The 16,648-nt window shown below is 34.4% G+C and overlaps 1 protein-coding gene and 1 long non-coding RNA gene across 2 annotated transcripts in view; one reads left to right on the top strand and one right to left on the bottom strand.

The window, feature by feature from the left end:
* TFPI (tissue factor pathway inhibitor) overlaps positions 1-16,648 on the top strand; it is a 547,151-nt gene that overhangs the window by 463,854 nt on the left and 66,649 nt on the right. The window lies entirely within an intron of this gene.
* The window catches only part of LOC115942952 (uncharacterized), a 242,100-nt gene that overhangs the window by 223,868 nt on the left and 1,584 nt on the right, over positions 1-16,648 (bottom strand). Inside the window, exons 2-3 of the long non-coding RNA XR_014143471.1 lie at positions 12,448-12,546; positions 11,389-11,451 (exon numbers count right to left, since the gene is read on the bottom strand). This is a non-coding gene — a long non-coding RNA (uncharacterized LOC115942952). The remainder of the gene's footprint in view (positions 1-11,388; positions 11,452-12,447; positions 12,547-16,648) is intronic.

The raw sequence follows: 16,648 nt of genomic DNA on the forward strand, positions 1-16,648 counted from the left end.
GGCGCCTGGGTGGCTCAGTTGGTTAAGCGACTGCCTTCGGCTCAGGTCATGATCCTGGAGTCCTGGGATCGAGTCCCGCATCGGACTCCCTGCTCAGCAGGGAGTCTGCTTCTCCCTCTGACCCTCCTCCCTCTCATGCTCTCTGTCTCTCATTCTCTCTCTCTAAAATAAATAAATAAAATCTTTAAAAAAAAAAAAAAAAATTATTGAATCAGCCAAACAGCAGATGAGGCACAGGAAGAATTAATGAATTGAATATGAGACCTTGAGATATAACTGAGAATGCAGCACAGGGAGATAAATAACCTTTACATCCTATTTCACTGAGAAAATAAAAGCCAATAGAAGAGAACTTCCAAATACACCCACCACCCTATCTGCCCATGTTTTGCCCCTGTACCCATATACTCTCCAGCACCAGCCACATAATCTGAGGGGCCTAGTGCAAAAGGAAAATGTGGACTACTTGATCAAAACTTAGGGTGTTGATAACAGAGTATTAAACTAAGCACAGGACCCTTCTTAGTACGGTGCCCTGCATGATTGTAATACTCCCGGGTCCATGAAGCCAACCTTTAACTCAGCCATTACTTCTGTTTTTATGGATAAGCTCCTTGTCTCTGAGTTAAGGTCAGTACATCAACAGGTCACCAAATTTCAGCTCCTCTTTGTTATTTAAGCTTATTCTTCCCCAATTAATTTGTTAATCCAATGGACTACCAGTCAGTATTCATTGTTTTCAAGAAATTGGTACACCAATACTAAACTGCATACAGAAGATATAAAGGGCAAAAATAGAGCCAAAAGTACTTTGAAATATTTGAAACAGAGGGTGAAAATGAAGATTTCGAAGCTAAATATTTTAAAGTAAAATTTTAGAAGAAAATGTAGAACAATATATTTATCATGTTGTTGTAAGTAGAATTTTTTTAAACAAGATTTTAAAAGCATAAATCATTAAGGAAAAAAATGATCTATTAATCCTTATATGGATATTAATCCTTATATGACAAAAAGAAAAAACAAAAACAAAAACAACCCACTCTAAACAAACTCAAAAGACAAGATACCTATTTGGAGAAAGGACGTCTAACTCATATAGCCAATAGAAAAATTTTCCCAAAATATATAAGAAACATCTATTATTTAAATAGGAACAAGGCAGGATGGAAAACCAAGTATTTTAAAGGGTCAAAGGTTACGAACAGGCATTTTTCAGACGAGTAAACCAATAAACACCAACACTTCCTTACAAGAAATCTAAGAAAAATAAAATCAACAATAAGACAACATTTCTTAAATATCAGTATATCAGAAATTTAAAATTCTGACAACACTTTTTGCAAATATGTGGAGAAATAAGTAGTCTTATATAGTGCTGAGATTATTTTGTAGATCAATTTAGCAAGAGGTTGCATAACTGAAAAACTGCTTATCTTACAATGTAGCAAGTCCATTCTTACATATCTATCCAGAACATACACTTAGATTTGTACAAGGTGTCATGTGTAAGAATGTTCACTGAAGCAAAACCAAATGTAAGCAAGCTAATCAAACTGCCCCTAAGTATAAGAATGAAAAGAAATGTCATGATGTGTGAAAAAGGAATGTTGCAAAAGAATAAGTAGAGTACAAACTCTGTATTTTTTTCAAAAAACACTTGGCCGCAGGGTGGGCACTTGGTTGGTTCAGTCCGAAGAGCATGCGACTCTTGATCTTGGGGTTGAGTTGGAACCTCATGTTGGATGTAGAGATTACTTAAAAATAAAATCTTTTTAAAAATAAAATAAAAAGCAACTGGATAAATTATTTGTGTAAAAATCATATATAGCATTGTACAACATCGTAAATGGAGGGGCCCCTGCATAGCTCAGTCGGTTAAGCATCTGCCTTCCACTCAGGTCATGATCCCAGGGTCCTGAGATGGAGTCCCGCATCAGGCTCCTTGCTTGGCGGGGAGTCTGCTTCTCCCTCTCCCTTTGCCGCTCCCCTGCTTGTACTCTCTCTCTCTCAAATAAATAAATAAATAAAATCTTTTTAAAATAAATAAATAGGAGAAATTCATCCCAATTTCAGGCTATTGACTACTTCTAAAGAGGAAGAGAGACAGTGGAATGGACCGGAGTTAAGTTTGTTTCAGACAGTAAAATGAATTTGGGTCCTTATTGATTATGAGTGGTAAACACTGTCCACAAAGCATTAATAAAACAAGTATCATGGGAAATGTTTCAAGATGGAAAACAGCCCCTAACACAGGTGGCATAAAGGAATGTTAAAACTCACTGAAAATTATTTCCATGCTTAGTGACGTGTAGGTAATGAAGCCTGAAATACCACGCAAAGTAAATGCGTATCAGTTGTCATCCATTTTTGTGAAAGGAAAGGTACACTCGCTGACTTTAAGATAAACATGAAAAATCTAGATTGCTCTTATCATTTATGCATTTCATTACTTACTTTTGCAAGAGAAAGAAAACCAAGTATTGTTATGCTTTCATTGTATAGTCTGACATTGGTTTTAATGAGTGTCACCTGGATTCTGAATGCCTTCCACATCAAAAGAGAGAAAAATGACTGTGGTCAAAAAAGTGGAAATACTCTTCTCAGTCCAGGTGAGTTTTTGGCAGGCACCCCACTTTCTAAGCTCTCTAATGAATCATTACTATAGGGATCTGACACAATCCTAATAGAACTCAGAAAAAAAAAATCATGCCATGAAAATACCCTCTTCTGAACTGGCTTTGTTGTTAAGGGAATTGAACTTGCAAGTATAGTACTTTTATTAGCCTTGCTTTTCTGTGTCTGCAAAATGGACAACACCTGTTTATCACTATGTTTCCAAAGGGATATAGAGGATGTGGTTTTGTGATTGCTTATTACATGTTGAGATACCAATTAATCAACCTTATTCTGCTTACTTTCTAGAATGTCTGTCTAGCCTGAAACAAAACTCAGTTTGTATTTTCCTTGTTTCTTCTTTTAATTCTACTCATTAAATTTTGGGAATACTGTTGGTTGCATTGACATTTTCCTATTATTCTTCTGCTTCCTTTTGCTCCCTAAACATTTTCCCCAAGGCCAGACCTTTTCTTCAAGTCTTCTGATAAATCTCTCTGCAATTATGACTTCATCCTACCAAAACCATATGTTAATTCAGCCAAAATTTGTCATGTCAATGAAGAAAATTGAGAGAGTTTGTGTGTGCTATCACATGGGCAAGAGCTATGTCATATGCCTGAATATGTGCCCTGAACCCTTTGGAGAAAAATGTTAAGTTCCAAGAAAGCAGGAATGTTTGTCTGGTTTGTTTATTGCTATAGTCCCAGAGGCGTCATGTAGTAGGTGGTCAATACATACTTGGTAAATGCATTATTCAGAAAACACCTCTGTATAATGGTGAAGTGGAAAGCAGCAAGGCATTAATGATGACCATATGTTGTTAATCAAGTTAGCGCATTATTGCATAAGATATTTTCTATCTGAGACAAATACACTTCATAAAGATGAAATGGTAAAATACGTTGTAAATCTATAATTTTTATATGGCTGAAAGTTGACAAAATACCAAAACATCTCAATTGAATTTTTATTCTGCATATTTGGGTATTTGGTGAATTGGCCAGTGATGCTTTGGATGAATAACAAACTAAATACATACATGATTCATAAGTATTTATATATCTATTCCATGCCATTGATCTTTCTTGCCTTCATTTCAACAAAGTTAATAATTATGTTATAATCAAGATATTGGTATAATTTTGTTCTACTTTAAGTGTATGCAACTTGAAATATTTTGTCAAATTAAAATTAAATTAAATCTGAACATTTAAAAATTTCATGTTTTCAAAAAGTTTTTTCTTCTAGAGCATTGAAAATTATTTATTAAAATATGTTGCAAAGTGAAAAATTTTAACAAATATCAAAATTTAAAAACATTTACATGACTGAAATTTTAATATGATTTTTGAAAATATGACAGTCTTACTAAATGTTTTAAGAAAAAACTGTCAGCAGTTCTGGGTCATCTAGTTGCCAATGAAAATATTATTATTATTTTATTATTTTATGCTTCACGTGTTACCTATAGTCTTACTTATTAACAAATTTCAGACTTATCTAAATTATTTACTATACCAAACTATTCCTCACAGTCATGTGCAACTGTGCAAATACCCCACTAATCTGTGTGTCCCTCCAGAAATGGGAGAGGGAATCAAATGAGAGGCCAGGAAACCAATACTCAGTCCTACTGTGAAAATAACACTTACATCTGGAGATCTATTCCATTCCTTCTATGTGAGAGAAAGGATTTGACAAATAATCATTTTGATTTTATATCTTAGCTTAGCGCTTCTGCCACTCAAATCCTCTCTGTGCACAGAGCAGAAATATGGGGTAGCTTACAATGGAGAGGTCTGCAGGCAGTACCTCGATTAAATGATCAAAGTGACTATCCATCATCAGTAATGAGACAAATCAAAATCACATGCCCCCTGCTGGAATGAAATCAGGACAGAACAGCCTCACTTACATAACAGTCCAAGAAGAAACGCACAACCTTATCAGCAAACCTAATTAAGGACATTCTAAACTTGCCTATAATTCTCAAAGTGTCAGTAAAAGTCTGCAGTATTAAAAAAATAACATATCTTTATGTGGTAATATGAAATTAGCTCTAAGATATAGGTTTTAAATTTTTTTAAAAAGTTGGAGAACAGTACTTCAATTTTGAAAAAAAAAATTATATACACATATAAATAATTTCCAGAATGACAAACAGTTAATAGTGCCCACCTCTGGAAGTGGAATCAGGTGGAGAGTGAGAGAAAGATGTTTATTTTCTACTTCCCACTTTTCTGTACTGTATGATTTATTTTTCACCCGAACAGATATTTTATTTTTTTAATTTTTTAGAAGATTTTATTTATTCATTTGAGACACAGAGATACAGAGAGAGAGAGAGCATGAGCAGGGGGAGAGGCAGAGGGAGAGGGAGAAGCAGGCTCCCTGCTGAGCCAGGAGCCCGATGTGGGGCTCCATCCCAGGACCCTAGAATCATGACCTGAGCCAAAGGCAGACGCTTAACCATCTGACTCACCCAGGTGCGCCTGGACATTTTATTTTAAAAAAATTTTTAATAACTGTAAAAATTTCTTTGGCTATTGTAAATTTTGTATCTGAGTCTCAGAAAATGGAAAATATTGTCAGGGAAAAAAATATTGTTTTAAATTTAGTCAACACAAGACTGATCATACTACTGATCATGATACATGAGGTGTCTTTCTGTCCTTAATCATTAGCTAGCTATGGCTGTTAGGCAAGGCTCTTCAATTCTTTTAGATTTAATTACTCATCTTTGTAGATGAGATTTATAGGTGAAATTTCTTGTAATTCTCACCTTAAATACTCTTAAACATAAATTAAGACATTTAACATTGTTGTCAACAGAGGGCAGTAATTAACCACAAATAGCCCCCATGTTCTCCATGAGCCAGAAATAAATCATTTTCATAGAATTTGAAGGAAGATGGTATACAGAGTATCACAGTTCTCTCACTATTTTTGAAAATTTTGATTCTATTCCAATTTTCTCCCATTCAAATAAAGACTCCAAGCAAACACTGCTTTTTCCCAAACAACTTCGGTCTGCATTAGGAAGATGAGACATAAAAGAGGGCAGAATATAAAATGAGTTTTGTGATGACAAGACAAAGCCTTGTTGATGGGAATCAGAATGTCATTTGCTCTGCTTTCTAATCACTTGCATGGTGGAAGTCATTACAGTAGTGCCCACAGGAAAGATCACAAATGAGGGATTACTGGAGATTTGGTTTTTAAACTATACTTGGCTACTTATTGCCTGTAAGTGCTAAACTCTGGTCAGTTGAATTAAGCTTTCTGATGTTCATATTCCTTCAAATTTAAAATAGTAACAATGGCTACCCTAAAGGATTGTTTAAGGATTAAAATAATTATTTGTAAAAGGTATAGCAGAATACAAGGCATATATATATTAGGTGCTCAATAATTTTTATTAACACCATCATTATTATTACTGCTGTTATTATCATATTATCATACAGATTTCCTTGTTTTAGTACAATGCAATAGAGAAAATATTGCATTTTATCCTTAAACGTGTATATGTACAAATATGTAAGTGTGTGTGTGTATATATATATATAAACACACATAATATGTATATATTCCTTTAACAAATAATAACTAATATTTTGTTTTCTTGAGCCAAATTTTGGCAGTTTGGCACATGTTTTAATAATTAAAAATAAACATCCATTTACCTTTTACCTCAATTGTAAGCTTTTTAAAAGGGAAAATCTGGGATACTGATTTTGAACTCTTATAAATCAACAAAAAATATGCACACCAAGTATGTAAAAAATGAACAAAGAATATAAATAACACTTCACAAAAGAAAAATGAAAGTGTTTAATAAGAAAATGAACAGCTTCATTGTTCCTCAGTGGACTGCAAATTAAAATTTTTGTATGTTTTGCCTGTAAAACTGAGAACAAAACCTTGAAAAGTATCATTGAGGGAGTTGTTATATAAGTACTATCATAAGCGGTGAAGTTCAGTTGGTTAAACACTGATTTAAAAATTTTAACCATAAAATTCCATTCTAGAAGTTTTAAGAAATTAATCAAGATGTGAAATGAATAAAAATTTGTTTTTACATTTCAGATATTGAAATTAGTGAAAACCTCTACAAGAAAAACTAACACAATTTTGTATAAATTAAGGAAATAGAATTTTACATGAAGCTCTTGGAATAACTTTTTTCTAAGCAGCTTTAAAAGGAGATATTTTATAAGGTGAGACATTCTTTTGTTCTCTGTAATCATCATTACATCATTAGCGACATTCAGTTTATTGCTCTAAAATGAAGGTTTCAAGAAGACAAGGGTTTTACTTGTCTCGTTCTTTAGTGTTTCCTTAGATTCTAGAACAGAGTTTGTTATACGGTTAATACTCAGTAAATATGTCCATGTTGTATATTTACATGTTGTTTTATTTTACACTTTGAAATTTTTCCTAAGAAATTTGTAAGTGAAAATATTTTAATAAACATATATAAACTTATGAGAAATAACTTTTTAAATTTCTAAAACAAAGTTTATCTGTTAGCAATATTTTTATGATTTTACAAAAAATGTCATCAAATTCTGCCTGCCAACCATTCTTGCTTTTGTAGCTGTGTCTTATATCATTAGATAAAGGGAGATAGCCACCCAGGCGCCCCTAAAAGTTGAAGCTTTCTAACAGGACACTGGTTTACTAAATAACGAAACATTTGTAGTTAAATAGCATGGAACTATTAAAATAATGTATTAGAGGGGCGCCTGGGTGGCTCAGTCGTTAAGCGTCTGCCTTCGGCTCAGGTCATGATCCTGGGGTCCTGGGATCGAGTCCCGCATCGGGCTCCCTGCTCCGCGGGAAGCCTGCTTCTCCCTCTCCCACTCCCCCTGCTTGTGTTCCCTCTCTCGCTGTGTCTCTCTCTGTCAAATAAATAAATAAAATCTTTTAAAAAAAATAATGTATTAGAAGACAATATACTGTGAAAAAAGATGTGAAATGATTAAAAACAGGCTACATACGGATAGACACAATGTGATCTCATTTGGAAAACACAAACATATAATGTACATGCACCTATATACAGCTATCTGTGAGAATATATAGAATAAATTTTGAATGCCTATAGTTGGACAATATATGTGAGTAATGTTTTATTTGAGTTTGGTCTTTTCTATACTTTTCCTACTTTTTATAAATACCAGATACTTTTATTTAATCAGTTATTTTATTTTGCCAATATTTCATTTTATTTGAAATGAAAATCATTTGAAAGAATGCCCACTCTCTGTATCTAGATGAACTTTGCAGAGAAGCCATCTAACAGGCCCGAAACTCAGAGTAGAATTTCAGAGGAAGAACGTGGGATATGCCATCAGTCAGTGTAGGACCAGGCAGCTGGATAGAACACTCGAATGAGATTAGGTTTGCCAGAATTGGGCTCGTGGGAGAACAATGGTTCTAACTCGAAGTAGATTTTGCCCTCTAGGGGATATTAGATATGTCTGGAGGGGCACCTGGGTGGCTCAGTGGGTTAAGCATCCAATTCTTGATTTCAGCTCAGGTCATGAGATCAAGCCCTGCTTTGGGCTCTACACTGTGCATGGCCCCTGCTTAAGATTCCCTTTCTCCCTCTCCCCCGTCGTCCCCCCTCTCTCACTGTCTTAGAAAAAATGTCTGGAGACCTTTTTAGTTATCACCATTAAGGGGGAATTTGCTACTGGCATCTGATATATGAAAGCCAGTGATGTTGCTACAATGCACAGGAAAGCCCACTGCAACAAAGAATTATCTGTCCCAAAATGTCAATAGTGGAAAGGTTGAGGAATCTGGGATAAATACATAATTTAACTGCTGAGAAGGCCAATACATTTGAGAAAGATGTAATAAGCCAGCTACGCTATTACCTGCTTTGCAGAAACCCAGCCCTTCTCAGAATGAAATTCTGTTCTTATCTGAAAGAATGAGTGAAGAGTCTAAGGACCTGGGTCTTCCTCAAGTTAGTTGATCTTTGTGTGGAGAGCTGCAGTTACAATCAAAGGAAGAATGAGGATGGTTGGCTATTCTCTTGTACTCTGAAGTGCAGGGCAAGATCATAGTCAGCCGGGCTCTCTGAGGGCAGGGTCTATCAAGAGATTATGTGCTTCTTCCTGTGCTGCATCATATTTGTTCCAAGATTTATACTTGACGTTGCAAGACTTAAAGTGGTATCAAGATGACATACCGAGAATGCTATTTCAGCTTTCCATTTATTAGTCACACAGTTCACATTCAACTAAGCTGATGCTTCTGTCTGTAAAGAGTAAAGTAGCCCTACCCCCAAAAGAACTTCATTTATTCATTTTCCTCACAATAAAAGCAAAATGGAGGAAAAAAGGAAACCCCCTCTGACAGTAAAATTCTAAAGGTATTTGTGCATGGGACAGACAGCCAAAGAGAGTGCTATGTTCAAATTCATACAGTCTGCCAAGGCTTGTCACCTCCTTTGTGAGAAAGGCTCTTAAAAAGAAAAATCAGTACATTTAGAAGAGGAGCGCTTTTATTAGTTCTATGTAGTTATTACATGAGCACTTATCAGTTATCAATTCTATGAAACTGGTAGTAAAGTTAGCCAGGAAACATTTTTGCCTTTCATGAAAATTGACTTTGAAAATTATAAAAGAGAATAGCCTCATACAAAAGTAAAAGACTCCCTATTCTTTTAGTCACATTGTAATAAAAATAGCCAAATAGAATAATGTTTCAAGAACTTATTCTTTTTTTAATGTTGCCTTGATGCCGTATTTTTTGCTTTCATTTAGGCAGATTTTAGAATTTCAAAAATTAAACATTTTGGAGACAATGAACAGTGGAAATGTTCTCTTTCTAGTCTTTTGTTGTTATATGTTCTAATTGATTTTTAACTTAAATATTCATAATCAAGGAAAAGTATAATAAAATATCGAGAATCCTATCAATGATCATCTACAATTAATAAATGCTAACATTATCATCATATTTTCTATATATTTTCTATAAAAGTATTTACATTTTGCTGCATAGTATTTTATATAAAATATAGTATTATGTAGTATTGTTATATAAAAGATATAAAATGTTACAAATACAGTTGAAGGCTCTACTATATTTTATAGCTTTTCCCAGTTGTATTTTTCTTCTTTCCTTTCCAGAACAACCAACTAACATAAATGCATGTCCTTTCACTACATATATATCTTTACTTAATATACAGTATCACTTTTATGTGTTTCCAAAGTTAGGTAAATGATGTTCTTGATTTTTGCATTTTTTTTTAAGATTTCAAGGTAATCTTTACACCCAATGTGGAACTCGAACTTACAACACCAAGACCAAGAGTCAAAGACTCTACTGACTGAGCCAGCTGGGCGCCCCACGTTTTTTACTTACTGATTTATTTTTGAGTTCTGAACATGTTCACAGATACTCATGAATACCTACTTTTCAAAATAATATTCTATCAAATGATTCCCACAATGAATTTATTTATTCCATGTTGATTGGTTTTTTAATTGTTTTTAATTTTACATTTTTATAAAAATATTGCACTTGATATCATTGTAAATATCTACTGATGCACAAAGCAGTGTGTAATTTTTTTGCATAAGAGATGTAGAATTTCTCTATTTCTAGATTATATATAATTTAGAAATTGCTAGATGTGGCTTTAAGAAAATTTTTTTCTATTTTACTAACAAGGGCAGTAAGTATTTATTATTATAGCTATGGAAACATATAAGAAAGGTAACGTAATGTCTAAAAGAGAGAGGTAGTGTGACCTAATAGTTAAATTGTATTCTCAGAATTCAAACTATCTGGATTCAAATCCCACTTTCATTTATTAGCTTTTTGAATTTGCACAAGTGAATGAACCATTTATCTTTATCTCCAAATGGGAAAATAACATTACCCATTTAATGATGGTTTCTTAAATATAACACATGGAGAATAATGTCTGGCACCAAGTAAGCCTTAAGTAAACACTAATTATCGTTGTTATGTTTGTTATTTATATTATTGTTTTTATATGTGTAGCTATATTAACCTTACTGTTAATCAAGGAGTAAGAAGGACTCAAGGGTTTTGAATACTGGAGGTGATTCTCCAGGTCTTTTAGTTCAATTCTCTCATCCAATGTCAGGATGTCTTTGGAACAGCTTCCACATATCACTTTCCCTCCTTTATTACTTCAAGGAATGGACACACTCCTTATCATAGAATGGCTCATCCTATCTTTTTAAACTACAATTGGCAGGAAAGTTATCCTAATTTTAAGCTAAAAATATGTGTTCCCAATATCTTCATCCATCTAATTATTTTCTCTCTAGAGCAGTATAGATTAAATTTACTGTCGTTTCTACACAATCATCTCCTGAATACTTTAAGATAATATATACTATGACTCCCCACACTTTGAGTTTCTCTTCTAAAAATTAAATATCCTAGGTTGCATCAATATTTTTTTAGACATGTGTATTTTTAAGATATATCAATGGGTATACCTTGAAAAACCAGGTTTTCTCTCACTACTCTGAACACACTCTGCTTTGGCAATTGCTCTCTAAAATTTGGTCCAGATATGAGAGCAAAATACTGCAAAGTGAAGTGGGCATGTTACTTTCCTTATACTAGATGATATAGATCAATTATTGTGACCTAAGATGGTATGATGCTTTTTTTTAACAGACGTGTCACTTCCATGGGACTTATTTCACAGAAGTAGATGTATAACAAATCCTATACTCATGAATGAGAAGCAAAAGAATTTACCTTTTTATTCATGCGTTAGTGATAGATATACATTCCAGATTCTCACGGAAGGAGTTAGACAAACTAAATGAGATTAGGAAAAAAACACATTAATGAAAGTGAAGGTTCTAAGTAATCTCACCATGCTATCTAATAGAATATCTGATTCTAGATATCTACAAAGAAAAAACTAGGAATTCAACTTGTTTTATTTTTCCTCTGAGACATTACATTTTAAAAATATCAATAAGTAGCAATAATTATGAAATGCAATGCCTAAGCACAGATGACACAAAAATATAGCTTTCCCTATATTCTTAGTTAATATGTTTTGTCTGATAAGGAAAATCATTTGCTCAAGATGTCTGCCTGTTAATAATGCAAGTTATGACTGAGAGTCCTGTGAAGATCTCCTGAGAACACTAAATAACCCTCAGCCATGATGAGACCTTCAAGGTCCCACTGTTACCACTACTTCCCAATAATCATTCTCACGAAAAGAAAGAATTATACTATTAATAAAAATATGAACTAGATAAAACAAAAGTAATGTAATGACTCCAGTTCTCAAGTTTGTATGTAAGCACTTATTTTGATTTCCATGTGAAGATTCAACCTAATTAGAGAAGAACTTGTTTTTCTATAACTTTAGTCAGTTTGCGACCATAAAATTCCTAAAAACCCTTTTGTTACTACTTTATTGCTAAACAAGAGTTTACTTCAAGCTGCAACATATTTCAAATTGACTGGTGTTTAATTTTGTTTATGCTGCTGCTTACCATCAGTAAATTTCCAGAAAACATTCCCCCCAAATTACTTCATATCCTGCAATGAAGTTCATAGAAAAAAAAGAATAGGGTTCAGAGAGACAGAAGGAATGCAGTTCAAGGGTCCAATTTACTTCAGTATCCACAGTTATATAATATAATAATATGGATGCAGTGAAGATAATATATCTTTGAGGGAAGAAGGTATATAAGTAGAGAGTGTATTATTCATTTCTGCTTAAGTTATGCTTGAGAGCAAACTACCCCCCAAATCTACAGGGTTTTTATCAAGAAAGGGTTTATTTTCAGTCACCTTTGTGGGTCATCTGTGTTGGTACTCCATTTCTTCTTTATTATGAATCCACAATAAAGGGTTCAAATGAATAACCCTCATGTGGGACATGAGAGTCACCTGTCAGAGAAAATGAAAAAAAAAAAGAAGTATAGAACTAGAAAATTCATAAACTTCCCATAAAGCTTATAAAAATCTGTTTAGCTGTTGCTTGTTTTTTTTTTTTAAGATTTTATTTATTTATTTGACAGAGACACAGTGAGAGAGGGAACACAAGCAGGGGGAGTGGGAGAGAGAGAAGCAGGCTTCCCACCAAGCAGGGAGCCCGATGCGGGGCTCAATGCGGGGCTGGATCCCAGGACCTTGGGATCATGACCTGAGCCGAAGGCAGACGCTTAACCACTAAGCCACCCAGGCGCCCCATATTTGTTTTTTATCTGCTCATTCTATTAGCCGAGGCTATCAATATAGCAAAACTTGATGTCAATGTGGAGGGAAAATAGACTCTTTTCCCTGGTTATAAAGGAAGGACCCCAAGGGAGGAGCAGCAAGAATGTTTGAACAAATAATATAATCTATCACAGAGAAAAGTAGAAAAAGAAGTTAAATATTTCCTTTCTCCCTGACATATATCTAGTTCCCTGCTTCCCTACAAGAAGAATTGCTTTTGAAATTGCTTTTTTGGAAATCTTTTTGGAATTTAAGAAAATTGAGATACTTAATGGATAAAACAAAACAATTTTTTCACATTAGTAAAAATATGGGCTTCATAGCTAAATTTGTTTTGTTCATAATGAAATAGAGGCAATTTTGCACCCATGTCAGTACGTGTCATACCTATTACACAGTTTCTATGAATAGAATTTGATAAAATTTAGATACCAGTCTTTTTTACATTTGAAATCTGAAAACGTATAGGGTTTCCATTTGTTGATCAGTTTTCAGAAATCCACTTTCGGGAAAGTGAACTACAAGCAGTACATGATTTAGATTCTGGAAAAGGGATGAAGGCTGAGATGAAGAAAGAAGCTCAAGCACTCATCTCTCACCTAATCCAATTAAAGATCTGTGTAGTCACACTGTGTGATAAGTAATTGGCTGAAATATAAAGCAATAGAATATCTAATCTTCCACATACTTCAGAGTAGACAGAAATGCATGAAATGAGTGTTCTATGTGATAAAATTTGATTTTAAGATGTTTATAAAAACTTCTGTATAATTTGGTTTCTAATATCCTGTCTAACTTTGTGGTTCTCTATGTTGCAACAATGTGTACTCTTGTGACAATTCCTTTAAGGAGCTAACTTCCTTCCAGATTTGTCTCACTCATATAGAGTTACCTGAACTTGTTGAAACATTCAATTTGTCTTAATGGACAAGATTCTTAATGAATAAAATTAGGAAATGTTTTCTGATACATAGGACAAATAAAGAAAAAAAAAAGACTGTTTGATAGCTTGGATAAGAAATAAACTCATAGTAAGAGCCTGGAATGTTATTTGAACTGTGTGAGAGTTGGAAGAAAAAAATTAACAGAGAATGGTAAAGAATGAAAAGGAAAGTACTCAGTATTTGGTAGGTACTTGAAACTTCCAGATACTGGTAGATACAAAGAGCTTTAAGACAAAATGGCAAATAGTTGAATTGCTGGTAAGAAAAGAAATTTTTATCCAACTAATTTCGACTTAGACTTGTATACAGTGGAATGCAAACTGGTGGTAAAACCATAAGAAGGCGCTCAGGCAAAGCTCAGGGAAGAGAAAAGCTGAGTCCACAGAGCTGTTAGTGACAGACTGTCTTAACAATAATTTTCCATCATGTCCCCAGGCTCTCTTCAGGACAAGAAAATGCCAGTTTGTGTAAGCTATATGGAAACAAAATGGTAAAAAGTTTTCATTGATGCTAAGTGCCCCATAAATATGAAATTGAAGATCTCTAGAAAATTTATTTCAGCTCAGCTGTCGCTCTTTCAGATAGAGTTCTTTACATAATAAAAAACAGATTTCTTAAATGACTTCAGGGTGTTAAAGAACAAAAATTAACCAAGTAGATATGAAGATCTAATGGGCTTTATCAAGCAATTCATGAATTTGGCAGCATCCCATCTAGAAAATAGAGGAGAGCTCCAAGAAATTGTACAAAATGGAAGGTTTTTATAGGAAGGAGGGTGGAACAAGAAAGTCGTTAGCAAATGAAAAGAAAGGATTGTTTCAGGTAAGGTCACCTTTCCTTAGGTTTAAGGGCAGGAGGTCTTATTAGGTGAACTGTCTGCCACTGGGGAATGTGGAGGGCCCAGGTGACAGATCACCTCACTGGTGCTTATCAAGAAGTTCCTGACTAACCAGTTAAGATTTACATTTCTGCGGGGAGGTTGAAATTGCAATTAGTTAGGTATTAAGCCCCAGTTTAGTGACTTGGCCTAAGTGATGCCATTTTGGGCCTGTGGTTTTCTTTTTAACAAGGGAAATAGGGATTGATACAAGGATATATGTTTCTGAGTACTTAGGAGAACTTGAACTAGACCTAGAAAGGACTTTGCTGTAGAGCTCAGGCATCCTCTCTCACCTCTCCTGCTCCCAGTCTTGCTCTTACTTTCATTCTTTCCCTGACCCCAGGAGGCCTCACGTTCTGTTCTCTTTCATTTATTCTTTTCACCATTCTCTCTCACCTGGCTTTCTGCACATAATCATCTTGCACACACCACTGCAGCTGCCAGACCTTTCTTCTCTCAGCTTTTTAGTTAAGAGTTTGGCACTTCCTGTATACTTTTTCTATAGCTCTTAGTTCAAGTTCCAAAAAAGAAATCTGACTGTAGATTAGCCAAAAAATTAATCAGTGTTCATTCCAATGCAAAAACAGGCAACTTTCCTCAACAATCAGAATAAGAAGGGAACACTGAATGTGCTTGAGTGCCAGGGTATGAGGTAATAAGGGATAACAATTATACAGCAACGTTTCATTGTTAAAACTGAAATTTCAACACACAGCAAAGCTTTATTTTGGTGTGAAATACAGAATATGTGTTAGAAGGGAGCACAAAAGAATATTTAAACGTCTGTACTTTGAAGTCAGACCACATAATTTGAATCAGAGCTCCACAAACCATACTCACCCTCCCAAACCTGTGAAATGGCCATTGAAAGGGAGTGGAATTTGTCATCCCCAAAATAAGCTTCTTTGGCATAAGGATTATTTAGGCTGTTTTTTTCAGTTTGTTGGTTTTGTTTTTGGGGTGTTTTGTTTTGTTTTGTTTGCCAAGTTAGAAAGATAGAACATATTTTATTTAATATTTCATTGGCTTGATTTATAACTATTTATTTATTTAAATTTATTTAATTGACATGTAGCTGATAATTTTACCTCAGTTTCAGGTAGAACACAGTGATTGATCATTATGCTCACCACCGTGTGCTACCTGTCATTTCTCACCATACACCATACAACACCATTAACTATATTCCCTATGCTGCACCTTTTATCCCCCTGACTTATTCATTCCATAACTGAAAGTCTGAATCTCCTACTTAGGGTGATTATTTTTTTTAAAAATGACAGACCCAGGAAAAGCTTTGAAAGTGAAGTTACCCTTTCTTAAGGGACATTTACTTTATGTCTATCCAGGTTTCTTCCTCTCTGTAGCAGAAAGAGGAGAATAACTAAATCTCTAGAAATTTTTTTTTTTTTTTTTTTTATCAACGGAGAAGGCAAGGACTTAAATTTGCAACCTAATCCTTGTTTACTGTCTTTTCCCAATAGCTTCCCGTAACTGGCTCACCCACCCCCCAACATTATCTTTTGTCTTTAGAGATGTTTAAGGTGATGGCTTGGGCCATTTCAGTTTATTCAGTTTTTCAGTTTTATTCAGTTTTCCTAGGTATCCCCCAGGTATACAGAAGGTATACATGTGATTAAACTTCTGTTTGTTTTTTTCCTGTTAATCTTTTTATTACAGAGTTGTCTCAGCCAAGAACCTAAAAGGGTAGAGGGAAAATTATTTTTTTTTCTCCTACACCATTGTCAGGAAGGAAGAATTTTATTGGTCCTTCAAGGTCCTTCTAGGCGGAATAAAAATTAAATTGACATGAGACAGATTAATGGGAGAAAATCAAATTAATTTTGTACATATGGGTGATCCACAGGCATGGAAATTCCAAAGACAGTCAGGCAAAATGAGGTATATGTGTCATTCCGAACAAGGAGAAGGGAGTGGGGGTCTGGGA

The sequence above is a fragment of the Leptonychotes weddellii genome, chromosome 3, assembly GCF_054177405.1.
Source record: "Leptonychotes weddellii isolate Sample4059 chromosome 3, ASM5417740v2, whole genome shotgun sequence".
NCBI lineage: Eukaryota > Metazoa > Chordata > Mammalia > Carnivora > Phocidae > Leptonychotes > Leptonychotes weddellii.